The sequence below is a fragment of the Chelonoidis abingdonii genome, chromosome 20 (assembly GCF_003597395.2).
Source record: "Chelonoidis abingdonii isolate Lonesome George chromosome 20, CheloAbing_2.0, whole genome shotgun sequence".
NCBI lineage: Eukaryota > Metazoa > Chordata > Testudines > Testudinidae > Chelonoidis > Chelonoidis abingdonii.
The window spans coordinates 24,170,837-24,185,386 of NC_133788.1; positions in this window are offsets into that span (position 1 = coordinate 24,170,837).

Here is a 14,550-nt window from a genome sequence, read left to right on the forward strand (position 1 = left end):
GCCTGCCCCCCCGGGGTGCCCCCTCCATAACAACCCCCTGCTCCTGCCTCTGCTCCTTGCCTCTGGAGTCCCTGCATAACACCCCCTGCCTCCTGCCCCTGCCCCCCGCCCCACGCCCCGGGGTGCCCACTCAATAACAACCCTGCTCCTGCTCTGCTCTGCCCCTGGAGTCCCTGCATAACACCCCCCCTGCTCCGCTGTCCCTCGGGTGCCCCCTGTAGAACACCCCCGCCCCTAACTTGTGCCCCTGCCCCCGGGGTGCCCCCTGCATAACAACCCCCTGCTCCTGCTCCTGCCCCCTGGAGTCCCTGCATAACACCCCTCCGCTCCTGCTCCTGCTCTTGCCTCCTGGAGTCCCTGCATAACACCCCCCTGCATAGCACCCGCCCCCTGCTCCTGCCCCTTAGAGTCCATGCATAACACCCCACCTGCTCCTGTCCCCTGGAGTCACTACATAACATTGCCCCCCTGTTCCTGCCCCCAGGGTGCCCCCTGTATAACACCCCCCCTGCTCCTGACTCCGGGTTGCTCCCTGCATAACATCCCCCTGCTCCTGCCCCTGCTCCCTGGGGTGCCCCCTGCATAACACCCCCCCTGCTGCTGCCCCCTGGAGTCCCTTTGGTTCCCTAGACGGTTTTTAACTTTCTCTTTATCCAACAGATAGTCCCAACAATCTTAACAAACCAAACTGTATTATTAAAATAAGACAAATGAGGGAATCAACACACTCCATGCTTCCTTGAAGTTGGACTGAGAAACAAGCTTCCCACCAGTGTGAGAAAGATGTCTCCCTTTGCACCCTTTTGAGAACCTTTTCTAGCTTTTTAGTGGAGTGGTGCATGGTGACCATCACAGTTTTACCTTGTGCCTCCACCTTTTAAGGTGCTGTCTTAAACTCGGGTGCGCTATTAACTGTTTTAACACAGATGTGTTTACCCCCAGAATGATGGGATTCACCTTTACATAACATGTAGGCAACATGAACAGCTTGCACAGAAATATTTTTAAACACAAAGTCAATGTTACACCCCAAATTGACCTGGGAATGATGACTGGCATTATAAAAGGAATTAACCAAGAAATGGGTACACCAGCTTCGAACACATATGCATAAACAATAGCTGAGGGATTATGACTACTTGGCTAGAGACTAGTGACATGTTCCTTGGTCCATATTTACACAGATCTGTGGACCCTCAATAAAACCTGGTACATGTATAGCCAATACCCGATTCCCAGCTGCAGGAATTTAGGTTGACACTATTATATCCTGCATCATCTCTGTGCACCCATTTAGGACTATTGGTACTAAGGGCTACACCCAGCTTTCACTGGCACTGAGTATAGTTAGTATCTATGCGGTGGTTATGTGGGTTTCCAGATCATGCAAAATTGACAGCCTTCCACCCTGCCTGGTGGACTGCTTCAAAAGAACTAACATTTCTTAGCAGTAGTTGCTTCAGCTCTGAAGGGATGAATCCATCCTTGAGAATGCTACTAGCTGTATTGAACAGCCAGGATTGGGCTTGAGCACAAGTTAAAGCCCATGAGAGGTTGCCCTGTAACACCCCTACGAAACCATTTTGGTAGGGTCTTAACAACTTCATATTCCAGACTGTTCAAGAGGTTTAATGAGGAGGTCACTGGCTGGCTCAGTGAGGCCACATCATGCCCCATACTACTGACTTTTCCAGCCAGAATACTGCATCAATCGAATTTAAAATACCTGGACTGGTACCAACTCCTCCTAACACCTTTGCCACTGCATCCCTTTTGACCCTATTTGGCTTGGGCAAGATGCTTTTCACCGAAGCTTTCCATCCAAGATCAGTGTTTGGACCTACGGTGCACACTTAGGTGCTTACTGCCACTTCCAAGGCACAGTGATCTTCTTTAGAGAACAGACTGGCTGGAATTATCCTGTCCTAGCACTGGACTTATATTGCTTATATCAGGCTCCAGTACCACTGCCACTTGTCTGACCTCTCTGGCTCCAATTACAACCCATCTGCCTGTGTCATGTATGTTGACATTCATATCGCTGATACCATAACAGTTGCACATTTTACATCTACTACATTCAGAAACTAATTACTGCATGAATTAAACGTGTCCTTGGTGTTGTAACAATCCAGACTTCTGCTATACACACATTAGAGGAAGTATGTATCTTTATGTTTAAAGCTTTTCCACAAATTGCACTTGCCTTTACCTTAAACACTCTCATCTTTAATACAAGGGAATATTTGAATTGATGCTGACACATCTAGATTCACCTCACACTCTTCACGCCTCTGAACAATTGCCCAAGTGGTCATCATTAAACTCCCAGTTGCAACCCTTTTCCCATTTGTGAACCAAGCTTGTCTGGTCAGCATTTTTGTCAGCTATTACAAAAGGGGGGTCACACTCATAAGTTTGCTGTGTTAAAGGGGTCACCAGTACAAAAGTTTGAGAACCATGGCTGTACCCCACATGAGGAAATGTCTCAATGGTGGCTTTGGCGGAGGCCAACAGCACTTATATGGTAATAGCTGACAAAAACAGTGACAAAGATCCCTCATTTCTTCTCCTATGAAGCGGGGGCCTTGATTGGAGTCGATCTCATCAGGCAATCCAAAACTTGAGAAAGTTTGTTTGAGAAATCTCTTGTGGGGGTGGTGGTCGTATTATTCTTAGCAGGATGCACTTCTATCCAGTTGGAGAACGAATCCACGACCACTAGGCAATGTTTATTGCCATTCCCAGCAATCCTATAAAATCTGTAGTCAGGACCATGGGCCCAGTATTTTTTGATGGAAGATTGGACCCTTATCGATGTTATGATCTGGATTATTCTCTGCGCAATTCAAGCACTTTTGCAGGTGCTCCTCCACGTCTCTGGTTAAACTGGGCCACCAAATCCACAGTCAGTCTGCTCATCATCTCTTCTAAGCCCAAATGGCCTTGACTGTGAGATAATGCAATGAGTTCTTCCCTTACGCATACGGGAACTATTAAAACTGGGTTTATGTTGTTTAGGTCTTCTCTTAAAGCCAGGGTTAGTTCATCTTTGTTCTGAAAGATGATGTAATTTTGATGCTTTTCCTTGACTAAGAGATCTTGCAACTCTTTGTCCTGTTTCTGCAGTGCAACAGTGTCCTTTTGACCTTCTCTTTCAGGTTTTTTTCCTGAATTTGATATGCCCTTAGATTGGATTTGGTCCACAGTTACCCTATACCTTGCAGTGCGGCCTGTTTAGCGACTCTGTTGACTTTTTTCTTTAATTTCGATACTTCAGCTTGATCTTTCTTACGGCCTTTCAGCTAGAACAGGTAAGTATCCCCCTTGCTGGTTGCTACTCATTGCCATGCATGCTTCAGGTATTTGGCATGTGCTATTGGCTTCCCATCTGCTGAAGTCATATCCCTAGGTGACCCAAATGCACATCTATTTGGTAAGTGCCTTGACGACAGGGTGACCAGATGTCCCGATTTTCTAGGAACAGTCCTGATATTTGGGGCTTTTTCTTATATATGCTCCTATTACCCCCCACCCTGTCCCAATTTTTCACACTTGCTGTCTGGTCACCCTACTTGACCACCCAGTCAGAGTGTGAACAAATAAACAAGCTTCTGAGGCAGCTGCATCGAGCATGGCTTGGCAGCCACCACTTCTGCAAAAGGCACTTGTGTTCTTCCCTGTGTTAATAACACATATGGGATGGTGACAGATATGGTATTTTGCTGACTTCAATATTTTTGTTCAGTAAATGTAGGGTCCACCCTGCCAACCTGAGGTTGGATTCCCTTCCATCATTAATCTGTCTGGATAGAACATACACCTGTAAAGTATGTGTTGTCATGAACATCACTGGTGACATGCCTATCAAGTACTCCCAATGGTGCATGGCCTAGATCAGTGCCAATACCTCACACTCACAAGGAGAATACCTTTGCTCGATGTCACTCAGTGTTTTTGCCACTGGTTTGGGTCCATTCCCATTATCTTGAAGAAACACAGCACTTAATCCTTTCAGGCTTGGCTAACTGTAGCTGGAATGGTTTGTCACACCTGGGATAAGCAAGTGCTGGTGCTTGGTTAGAGCCTGATTAAGTTTGTTGAAGAACTCCATGTGTTTTTCATTCATCACTCTTGTTCTTTTCACAGCAGTTGGTAGAGTGGGCGGGTGATCTCTGAGTAGTTCTCCACTAAATCCCGGGAGAAAGCCAGTGAGTCCAAGAAAGGATCTCAGAGCCGAGATATCTTGTGGGGCAGGGAGCTTACAAATAAGCTGTATGCATTGGACATCAGGTCTTCTACCCTCTACTCCAAGTTCCACTCCTCAGTAAGGCACTTTCTGTGAGGCCTTTATAGGCTTTATAAGAAATCCTGTTGTCTTTACGTTTTCCGGGACTACATTTAACAGTTTTAGAATTTCTTCCATGGTTGATGTCACAGTAAGGATGTCATTGACGTAGCTAATTATTTTATGCTTCTCTGGAATGGTGTTCCACATTCTTGTGACACTTGTGGCAGATGAAGGGTGCATCGTAGAACCCTTGGGGAACACAGATAAAGTATATTGGTTATTATCAAAGGTGAATGTGAACTTGTACCATGATTCGGAGTGACGTGGGATAGAGAAGGCGGTGTTCAATACCACTGGGCTCCTGTTGAGGTTGCTAAATACCAGGACATCATGGCAAAAATCACTGGAGTGAGCCTAGGTGTTACTTGTCTGAGTAGTCGATAATCCAGTTAATCGCCAAGTGTCCATAGGTGCGCCCTTCTTGGTGGGGCACCACAGCCTAATAGCTACAGTCAATTTGCCCCAGTGAGACAGAGCCAAAAGGCCTAGCGGCCAGAGTCAATCGATTCGCCCCTCTTGGTGGGGCAGTAAGGCGTAGTGGCCACAGTCAGTAAAGTTGCCCTTGTCAGCAGGGCAGGAAGGCCTAGTGGCCAGGGTCAGCCAGGATGGGGGGCCACCATGCACAAGAAAGGGGATAGCAGCCCAGATAGGGGGGTCAGGGCCCTCCCTCTGCACTGGACCCCAGCCCAGGGCCCTGGTCATAGCAGGGGCGTGTGCCACTTAGTCAGCGGGAGAGGGGGCGGTTCCGACCAAAACACTGACTCAAATTTCCAGTTCACAAACTGGGCCCCTATCAAATGCTTCTAGGCTGCTTCCTACTATAGTTCCCGCTGTCACAGTCTGAGTATCTGTTATCTTTGGGTTCTCTGGTCTATGCTGTCCCTGGGGACTCCAGACTCAGCAAGGTCTCTGTAGGTACCTTGGCATCTGCCTGGGTTACAGCATCTCCAGCTCTCATAGTCTTGGGCTTCGACTGCTACTTGAATGGAGCCAGCAGGTGTGTGGGTGGGCGTGCAAGCATCCTCCCTGGTGGGTAGCCCCCAAGTGAGCTAAGCTGCTCCCTTTAATACCGGTGCACCTGGAGCAAGCCCAGTAGAGTGAAGGGGGCATGGTTTCCTCAGCCCACAGTGTAGGGTTAACCCTTCCCCGTCCTGTGCGGGGTGAGTGCGCCCCATCACACTCCCCTCATGTGCCCCCTGCCCATTGCTCCCCCCTGGCTGCCTCCTCTATCCACTGACCTGGCCTTCTCTACAGAAGCTGAAAGAGTAGTAGAAGGAGCTAGAAGCCTCAGGGATAGGAATGGCACCCTGTACCCCTCCAGAGACTTCTGAAGCCGTAGGATACCCTGGCTTCCCTAGTGTAGCGTGCCCAAGCCTTTGCTACTAGCACTTCCTGGGACTCCAGAAACTTGGTAGCAAACATGGCCAATGCTTTGTTGGTGGGTAGTCAGGCAAGTGGTTTTATAATGGTGCTGGGCCCTGTCTGGGCTGCATGGGTTTCTCCCCACTCTCTGAGGGGAAGTGTGTCCATAAGGCCAAAGGAACTATTAACAGGGATGGCAATGACAACACCTTCAGAGGGTCTGGTTCTCAAGGCCCTGCTCAGAGATCTGCCTCCAATGATCACTGGCTTAGCTGTTTGACAGAGGAACGATCCTGCTGTACACTTGGCACCATGTGTTGACAGAGAGGGTTCTTTGCCCATAGGTGTAATAATTCCAACAGCCCCTCTCCTGCATGCTCCATCCCGGAGTGGGCCTCCCATTGCTGCAAAAAACAATGTCTGTGCTAGAGGCTCCCTCACAGTGAATGGCTTCCCCTCTGCCAATCCCCTCTCCAAGGCTGGGCCACATGGCAGGTTACCTGCAAGGGACCAACACTAATGGGTGACTGAAGGTCCCCCCTGACCTGCCAGTTCCCTAGCACCCAAAGATGGGGTGTAATGGGTGACCAAATACTGCCTGAAGGGGCACCCTTCCTTACATGGGTCTGCAGCTTTCCTTCACCACACACGACTCTCTTCATACGTGCCCTCGGGTCCCAATCCCAAAGCATGTGCCTGGACCTACTTGCTCTCAGGGCTCTCTGTGATTTCAAAACAAGTTATGAAAGTGCATAGACAAGGCTGCTTCTTCACAGCACTGAACGTCCTCATGGCCTGTCCTCAGACCCAGCCCCATCTGAAGGGAAAGCAGCTCCTCCACGACTGCCCTGGCTGGAGCAGAGAAATGCTGGGCACATTGTCATTGTGTGGCATGTCACACCAGTTGGACAGATTAACTTCCTGCAGTCACCAGAACCCAGAGTAACCTGTCTCATATCCTCCTGCTAATTAGACCCCTAGAGAAAGGTGGACCTGCGGAAGCAATTCATGTGGCCCTAAACAACTAACCCTTTCCCTCAAACCCCAGACGGAAGCCTGACACCCCCCGAGCAATGTGCCGTACCCCCTCTCAGCTGTGCACCACAGAGCACTGCTGGAACAAGCTATCTGGGAATGTTCTGATCTCGAAATCCCTGGATCAAGCACTCTGGGGCAAAGGACCAAAAACCCCATCAAGGAGGGTTTCAGGACCAGCTCTGGCCATTGCTGCGGCTGCAGCGCCCCCAAGCCCTTCTCTCTCATCCTCTCCCTTTCCTCCCCCCCACTCCCTACTCCTTAGGAGGCTGCTGTTTTGACACAGTGCACTGACAGGCATTCAACTATCTCTGTCTGTCAGGCTCAGGATGAGGTCAACATGCTCAGCAGGAGCCCTCCCTATCTGATAAAACCAGGCAGGTGTCAGGATCCTTCAGACATGGGACCCTGATCCACATGGGCTGGATTCAGTTAATCCATCTATGTCTGTGACATCAGCATCCAGCTGTAACCTCACAAATGGGACTGTGCTCCAGGGAGGGACAAGGGCAGGAAGAAGGGGCTCCCCGGAGACTCACTTCAGCACAACCCTGGGATGCAATGTCACTGAGCGAACCCAGCAGCAGGAAGAGTTTGGCTGGAAAAGAGAAAGATTTACATACAGAGCTCCTGGGCTGGCAGTGATAGGGTAGGAGAGGGAGAAAACACAGACCCATTGGGCAGGAGCTCTGGGGCTTGATCAGGGTTTGCTGAAGTGCATCACGGCCTCAGTCACATTCCCCACCTGGCTAGTGCTCAGGGCTCTGCTCCCTAGCCCCTGACTGTTACTCCTAAGGCCTCCTCACGCTAGTCTTGGAGCACCGGGGACAGGAATTGCAGTTCTCATAAAGGGGCCACAGTGGGCTCTGCTTTTTGCCTCTCTTAAGTCCAGAGGCTCCACTCTCCTGCAAATCATCACGTCAGGGGGAGCCTTGTCCTACATGCTGGGCCCAGCAGTGCACTCTGAGGATACTCAGGCTCAGCTTCCTCTCCCCTGCCTGGTCACTGCACAGGTGAAGGGCCTTCTCTGGCTCTCAGCCTGGGCACTGGAGCTTCGCTGCCCCAGAGGGATCTCCCTGCTGGAGCCCCGCAAGCCTGGAGCTTCTTGCTGGTGTCACACACTGACACACTTGCTGCTGCATTTGCACTTCTCTGACATTTGGTTACAAACTAATTAAATTAGACCTTCCCTTCCCTACACAGGTTGAGTGACAGCTGCACCACACACTCCCTTCCCTCTGCACTCTGTCTTACTCAGCACTTGAGTAATCAGTGCCTGCCTCACTCTGGACAGACTTTGTCCAATAGTGGGTTCATCTCACACTCCCATTTCACACCATCCCAGCAATGTGCCCAGTCCCCTCATTCTCCCAGGGCTGCAGAGGGGTTTACATTTCAGGCGAGTACAGTCACTGGGCTGCTCCACCTTTGGAAGCATTACCAGTGTGTGTGGAAAGAACAGTAATCACACGCGTGCTGTTCACATTGCAGACTCAGAGAAATGTGGAGCTGGAAGGAACCTTGAGAAATCATCTAGTGCAGCCTTTGTGCTGAGGCAGAACCAAGTAACCCTAGATCGACCCTGGGCCGTGTTTGTCCAACCTGTTCTAAAACCCCCACTGATGAGAATTCCACAGCCTCCTTCGATAACCCGGTCCAGAGCTCAACTCCCCTTAGAGTTACAAGTGCTTCCTCATATCTAACGTAAATCTCCCATGCTGCAGATTAAGCCCATTACTTCCTGTCCTGCCTTCACTGGCCATGGAGAACAATTGAGCACAGTGCTCTTTAAAACAGCCCTTCAGATATTTGACGACTGTTTTCAGGCTCTGACTTCTTCTCTCAAAACTAAACTGCTCAGTTGTCTCAAGCTTTCCTCACAGGTCAGGTTTGCTACATGCTGGGTCATTTATTGCTCTTGTTTGGACGCTTTCCAGTTTGTCCACAGTCAAGGCTGTATAGAAGGCAAATCACCCCAACTAGTCGGTCAAAAGATCTCTCAGCTTTTGGGTTGACAGAAACTTTATGAAGCTCCCGAACTCTAATCCACTGACCCTGGCTCCCCACCATTCTCCACAGCAGGCCCTTGGTGGAGAGAATGATTAGTGACTTACATCTTCCAGCCTGAGGCCCAAATCTCTCTTTCATTCTTTGCTGTCTGTACGCCCAGACATCTCCTGGGAGGCCTGTGCCTGCATCCCAGTGGGGGTGTGGGGGGATTCCCAGATGCAAACAGAGAGAGGCTCTGCCATGCTTTCCACCCTCTTGGCTTCAGACTGAACTTGCTCCAATACTCAAGTGCAAAAATGCCTCTGTAAGAACTGGTTGACTTGCAAGGTGGAATGATGCTGGCGGGAATGTGCCCTGTGTTCTCACTGATTGCACCCCAGACTGCTGACTCTGGTTGGCTTTCACATCTAATTAGAAAGTAGCATGGAGAAAAAGAGAAGGGGAGACAGAGCAGTGAGGAATGGGCTAAGAGAGGGAAAGAGAACAAAGGATGAGAGAAAGGGATAGCGAAGGAGACGGGGAAGGGTGGCACAGAGAGAGCTACCCAGGTGACACTCCCATGCACCTTTCCCTGAAGACGTACAGACTGCAGCCTGGCTCCCAGCAGGATCCAGGGACCAGCAGGGGCAGGTGACACTGGGCCCAGGCGATGCGCAGTGACAGGGATGCAGGGAGGGCGCAGCGGATGCAGGCACTGCCAGGCGGATTCCTAGCTTAGTGCTTAGCTGCTGTATGACCGCACATGGTGCAGGCTCGGGCCCTCCTCCTTGGGCAGGTTTCCCTGCAGCCATGGGGAGGAAATGCCAGGTACAGGGGGGCGCTCGGGGTGTTCAGCCCCATCCCCAGCTCTGGTTTTCCTGAAGGGTTCAGATCACCTGCCCAGGGGCTTCCCCTCTCTGCCCCCTAGTCTGTCTCTGCTGCCCCAGCCCCACCTCCCGCACTGAGGCTGTTTGAAATGGGCCTGGCTAGTGCCTTGGAGCAGCCCTGCCCCAGGTTCCCAGCACCCTGGGCAGCACTTGCGGCCGGTCCTGGGCGCGGGGGACACGCGGCGCTGGGGCTCCAGCACCGGGCTGCAGACAGGCCTGGTGCGTCCGGCTGCCCCGGGCCTGACGGCGAAGCGGCGCGCGCCAGCGCATTCTGCGTGCCGGCGATGTTTGGCCTCCTTGCGTTGCATAGCAATGGGAGAGGTCTGCCTGGCACGTTGTCCAGGTTAGCAGCTGTCAGTCAGCGCGAGAGCGCCGGGCAGCCTCTCCCCATCCTCAGCCCCTGCCGCAGCGCAGCCGGGACTCGAGTCTCCGGCCCGGCCCCCGCGCTGCTTTCCCCTGGTCCCGAAAGCTCCCGCCGTAGGGAGAACAGAAGGCCCAACCCAGGGGCTGCCGCCATGGGCAAGTGATGCAGGCACCCGAGCCCCCGTGGCCAGAGCCAAGCAGAGCTCCCGGCGCAAGAGCCAGAGGCAGGCAGGTCCGAGGCGGGTGCAGAGCTCCGAAAGCAGGGGCCGTTCCAAAACCCCACCCCGCCAGGTCCGAGCGGATAGGGCCGGGTTCCGAGCCCCTACCCCCCGTCAGGGTCCGAGGCCATCTCCGGGTCAGGGCCAGGCGGGTCAGGGTCCGGTCTGAGCCCCACCCAAGTGAAAGGGTCCGAAGGAAAGGGCAGGGCTGGTTCCGAGCCCCCACCCCCCCGGTCAGGGTCCGAAATCCCCACCCGGGTCAGGGGCCGAGGCGGTCTGGTCCGAGGCCCCCCGGGGCAGTCCGATCCCCACCCCGGTCAGGGGCCGAGGCGGGTCCAGGGCCAGTTCTGACCACCCCAAGTGGCAGGGTCCGAGAAGGGCAGGGTCGCGGTCCGAGGCCTCTGGGCAGGGCAGGGGGCAGAGCCGAGGCAGAGGGCCCGTTCCGAGCCCCCCGGAGCAGGGTCCGAGGCGGGCAGGCCGGTCCGACCCCCCCCCGCCGCCGCGCCGGGCAGTGTCCGAGGCGGTTAGGTCGCGCCGAGGTCCCTGGGCATGGGCAGGGGGCAGAGCCCAAAACCGGATCCGATCCGCTCCCCCGGGACAGTGTCCGAGGAAGGCAGGGGCAGAGCCCCAAGGCAGGGCCGGCCGGGCGGAATTGGGAGCTCGGCAGCGAAGCACTTTCAACAGATGTTAGTGGGAGCCGGTGCGACTGGCAGAGCGGCCGGCACCCAGCCCAGCACAACCCGCCGCCGCCGGGAGGAGCGGGAAGGGACGCCGGCGCAGCTTTCAGCCTTTATAGGCGCAAGCCCGAGGGGTGGGGGCGCGGCGGCTCCAGCAGAGGGGCGGCGCTCCCCCTAGTAAAGCAGCCGAGGAAGCGAGCGCCGTCCACAAGGGGAGCTGAGAGAGGGAGGAGGGAAGGCAAGCACGCCCCGCCCGCCATGCGCGCTCCGCAGCCCGGACTCCTTCCGCTGCCGCTCGCTAGCCCTGCAGGGCTGCCCCGGGATCCGGCTCGGCGCTCTGGGATTAGCGCTGCCCGCCGCCCGCAGCCGGCCCTGGGTTTCTGATCGCGCCGCGCCGGGCTTTCGCTCGCCTGCCTTCCAGCTGCACGCGGCTCAAGATGCTCCGCAAAGGAGTCCCGGCAGGGGCCGCGCGCTCCTGAGGGTCGGACCCCGCGCCTGGCAGCCATGCCCGCCCTCCGGGCTCAAACTTTGCCTGGCTCCGTGCACCATTAGGAGCCGCGGCGGGGACGCGCCACAGGCTCCGGGCCGCGTCTCAGGGTGCTGCTGCCGGACGCGGCGCTCACGGTCCCGCGGCTCGCAGCCCCGCCAGCTGCGCTCGGGCCGGGGAGCTCGGGCCATCGCCCAGCCTCAAACATTATAATGCGAGGAGGTAAGTTTGCGGGGCGGGGAGCTCACGGAACCGAGCTGGGCTGAAACTCGCTGGCTTTGTCTCTGCCCTTTGTTCTCGCGGTCTGTGTCCCCGCGCGCCCCCCTGCCCCCTGCCCGCTCCCGCCCGGCCCGCCGAAGCTGGCATGTTTCTGTAATCACAAGCCCTCTGAGGCCGAGAGCAGAAATCAATATTTCCAGCCAGACGCGGGGATTATAGACTCCACGGTAGCTCATTAATTTCCCGAAAGGCTGGAAGTGGTCTTTTCTCGTTAACCCCGAGGTCGGGAGCCGGGCTGCGCTCCCCACCTGCTAGGGCGGGATAGCTTACGTGGTCTGGACATTGCTCTGTAAAAACCCAGGGGTGTGAGTTTCAATCCTTGAGGGGTGGAAATGGGGCAAAAATCTGTCTGGGGATTGGTCTTGCTTTGAGCAGGAGGTTGGAGGAGATACCTCCTGAGGTCCCTTCCAGCCCTGACATTCTGTGGGGAGCTGAGGGCTTCTGTGAGCCACTGATGATGTTATTTGCTGGGTGAGGCACCTGGACATGGTGCTGCTGGAGCTCTTGCTCTCCAAGAGAGAAAGGGGCACTCATCTCAACATGCCCTTGGGCCTCCTCTCTTCCTGGGAGCAGGAAGGTGGGGTGCTTGGCAGAGCTGTGCAGATCCTTGGCACAGGCTGGTTTTTAATTCCTAATGACTGGCCCCAGCGGAGGGCAATACAAGCACAGGAAGAGAGGGCAGGGGGTGGGACTCTGTTGTAAGAAGGGAGCTTCTGGGACTGGCAGTGAGCTGGGGGAACCTTCCAGCTAATGCTAATGTTTGGTGTTATTCAAGGGAAAAGTCTCAGCTCCCCTCACATATCCCAAAAGTCCCCCCACAGCTGCACCCCTCTGTGCCTATGTAATCCTGCAGTTGTCACAACTCTGGGCAGGTGACATCACAACTATTTCCATGGCAACAAACTAGGACATCATAGGGCAAGATTTTTGACATCACTACAGAGGAAGAAGCCAAAGTCTGGGTCCTTTCCCTCCTCACACATGCACCAATGCCAGCCACTGGCTATGCAGAAAGTAATGCCTGGGCAGGCTGTGTGGCGTGGTAGAGTCCTGGGACAGGCCAAGACTTGGTAGCCAGGAGGCCAGGAGCTGGCCAAAGTCTGCACCAAGCCCTGAGGCTCTGAACCAGGCCAAGGGTGGCCACTGAGGCATCCTGGGGACTTGGGGAGGTTTCCAGGGGCTGTGGCTCCACTCCCTCCTATTGGTCCCCTCTTCTGGAAGTTCTTGGCTGCAGCTGGCCCACACTGAGCAATTGAGCCCTTCCACTAGGCGCTCTCGCCTACCCTGTCCGATGCAGGGTGAGTGTGGAACATGACTTTGATGTATAGGTTAGATGTGCACCCAGGGTATCAGGAATAAAGGACACTGGGCTCGTCTCTCAGTGCATAGCTGGTGGCACCAGCACTAAAGCTTGCGCAGAGTGAGGACTTCCTGGAATGCTGCCCAGGTGAGAACTCGGGATCCCACTTGGAGAGCCTGGAGCACAGGAAGGAGTTTCTCTGCTGGGGCATAAAGGCACCTTGCAGCTGCAGGGCCTTGGGTCCTGAGCCTTAGTTCTCTGACTTCCAGGTGGACTTTGTGCAGCTTCTTAGTCAAAACAAGTTTGTTGTTGCCACTGGGGTTAGGTACTCAGTGTGCTGTGTCCTCTGGCGAGCACCATCCCTGCAAACGGACCCCATCAGAAAACAAAACTTGCTCAGAATCCTAAGTGTGCCGGAGCTGCTGACAATGCTCAGAGCAGAGAGAAATAGCAGCTGCCCTGGTTTCCAGCCCCTCCATCACCCAGTCACTCCTGGGGATAGCAAAGCACTGCCCTGGTCTGAAAAATGGAGAGGAAATGAGATGCAGAGACTAGGTGGAGCTGCTCCCCACAACCAGGAAGGAAGGTCCGGTAAAAGGGTTTCATTTCACCAGGACTAGCCTGTTAAGATCAAGATCTACAGCTCTCATTTTCAGAGCTAGAAAAACAAAATGCAAATCAACAGCCTCTGGGCTTATTCAGAACCTATTCTTAAAGTTTTTGTCTTGTTAAGCAAGGAAATAGAGTGCCAAATAGGCTTTGTTAAGTGGCAGTCTAATTAATAATTTAAAATCTTGTAGCTGTCTTTCATTAGAATTTATCTGTACATCAACCACAAAATCAGTCAAACACACTCATTTATAAGTTAATGCCATTGCTGAATAATTCAACAAGCAGCTAGATTAAGGCCTGCATTCCTGCAAGATGCATTCCATTCTCTGGGTTTCTGTAGCCAGATGGTCCCTGTATGGCTGCTTCAATAGGCCCAATTCCTTGGCAAGTCTGCAGTGCTGTGGCACAGACAGGCTGGTACATGTGTACAGCCCCAAGTGCTTCCCCGGTGAGGCCATGTAATTCTTCTGGAAGGGAATGAAACCAAACAGACCCCACGAGACAGGTTGGGAGTGTGTGCGCAGGAGGGGCCAGTCTGCCCTTCCCCACACCAAGAGGGAGTGAGGAGGCGACTCCCAGGCGCTCCCTCCCTGTGGAGAATGGCTGAGGGAAGCAGGGAACTTTCTGCAGCGCACTAGAGCCAGGCTGATTTCCCTAGGGCATCAATGCAGCTGTGAGCTGGTCGTGCTCCATGTCAGAGGAACCTGACAATTTGGAGTTGGCGTGGGCTGTGGCCTCCTCTGGGTTCCCCATACCCACTCCATGGGATGTCTCAGGAAGCAGCCAGCAGGCTGTGGCCAGGGACGGAGAGGTTTCTGGAGGCCATTCCAGGGGCCAGGAGACACGGACTTGGGCAATTTCCCTTGTGAGTGAAGAGGGTTAAATGGTGGCTATTTGTCTTGCCTCCCACATGACAGAGCTGGTTGTCACTGCTAGGGTCCCCTGGGGACGCCAAGGTGGAAATCCCTGGGAGGGAGTTTATTTGAGTTC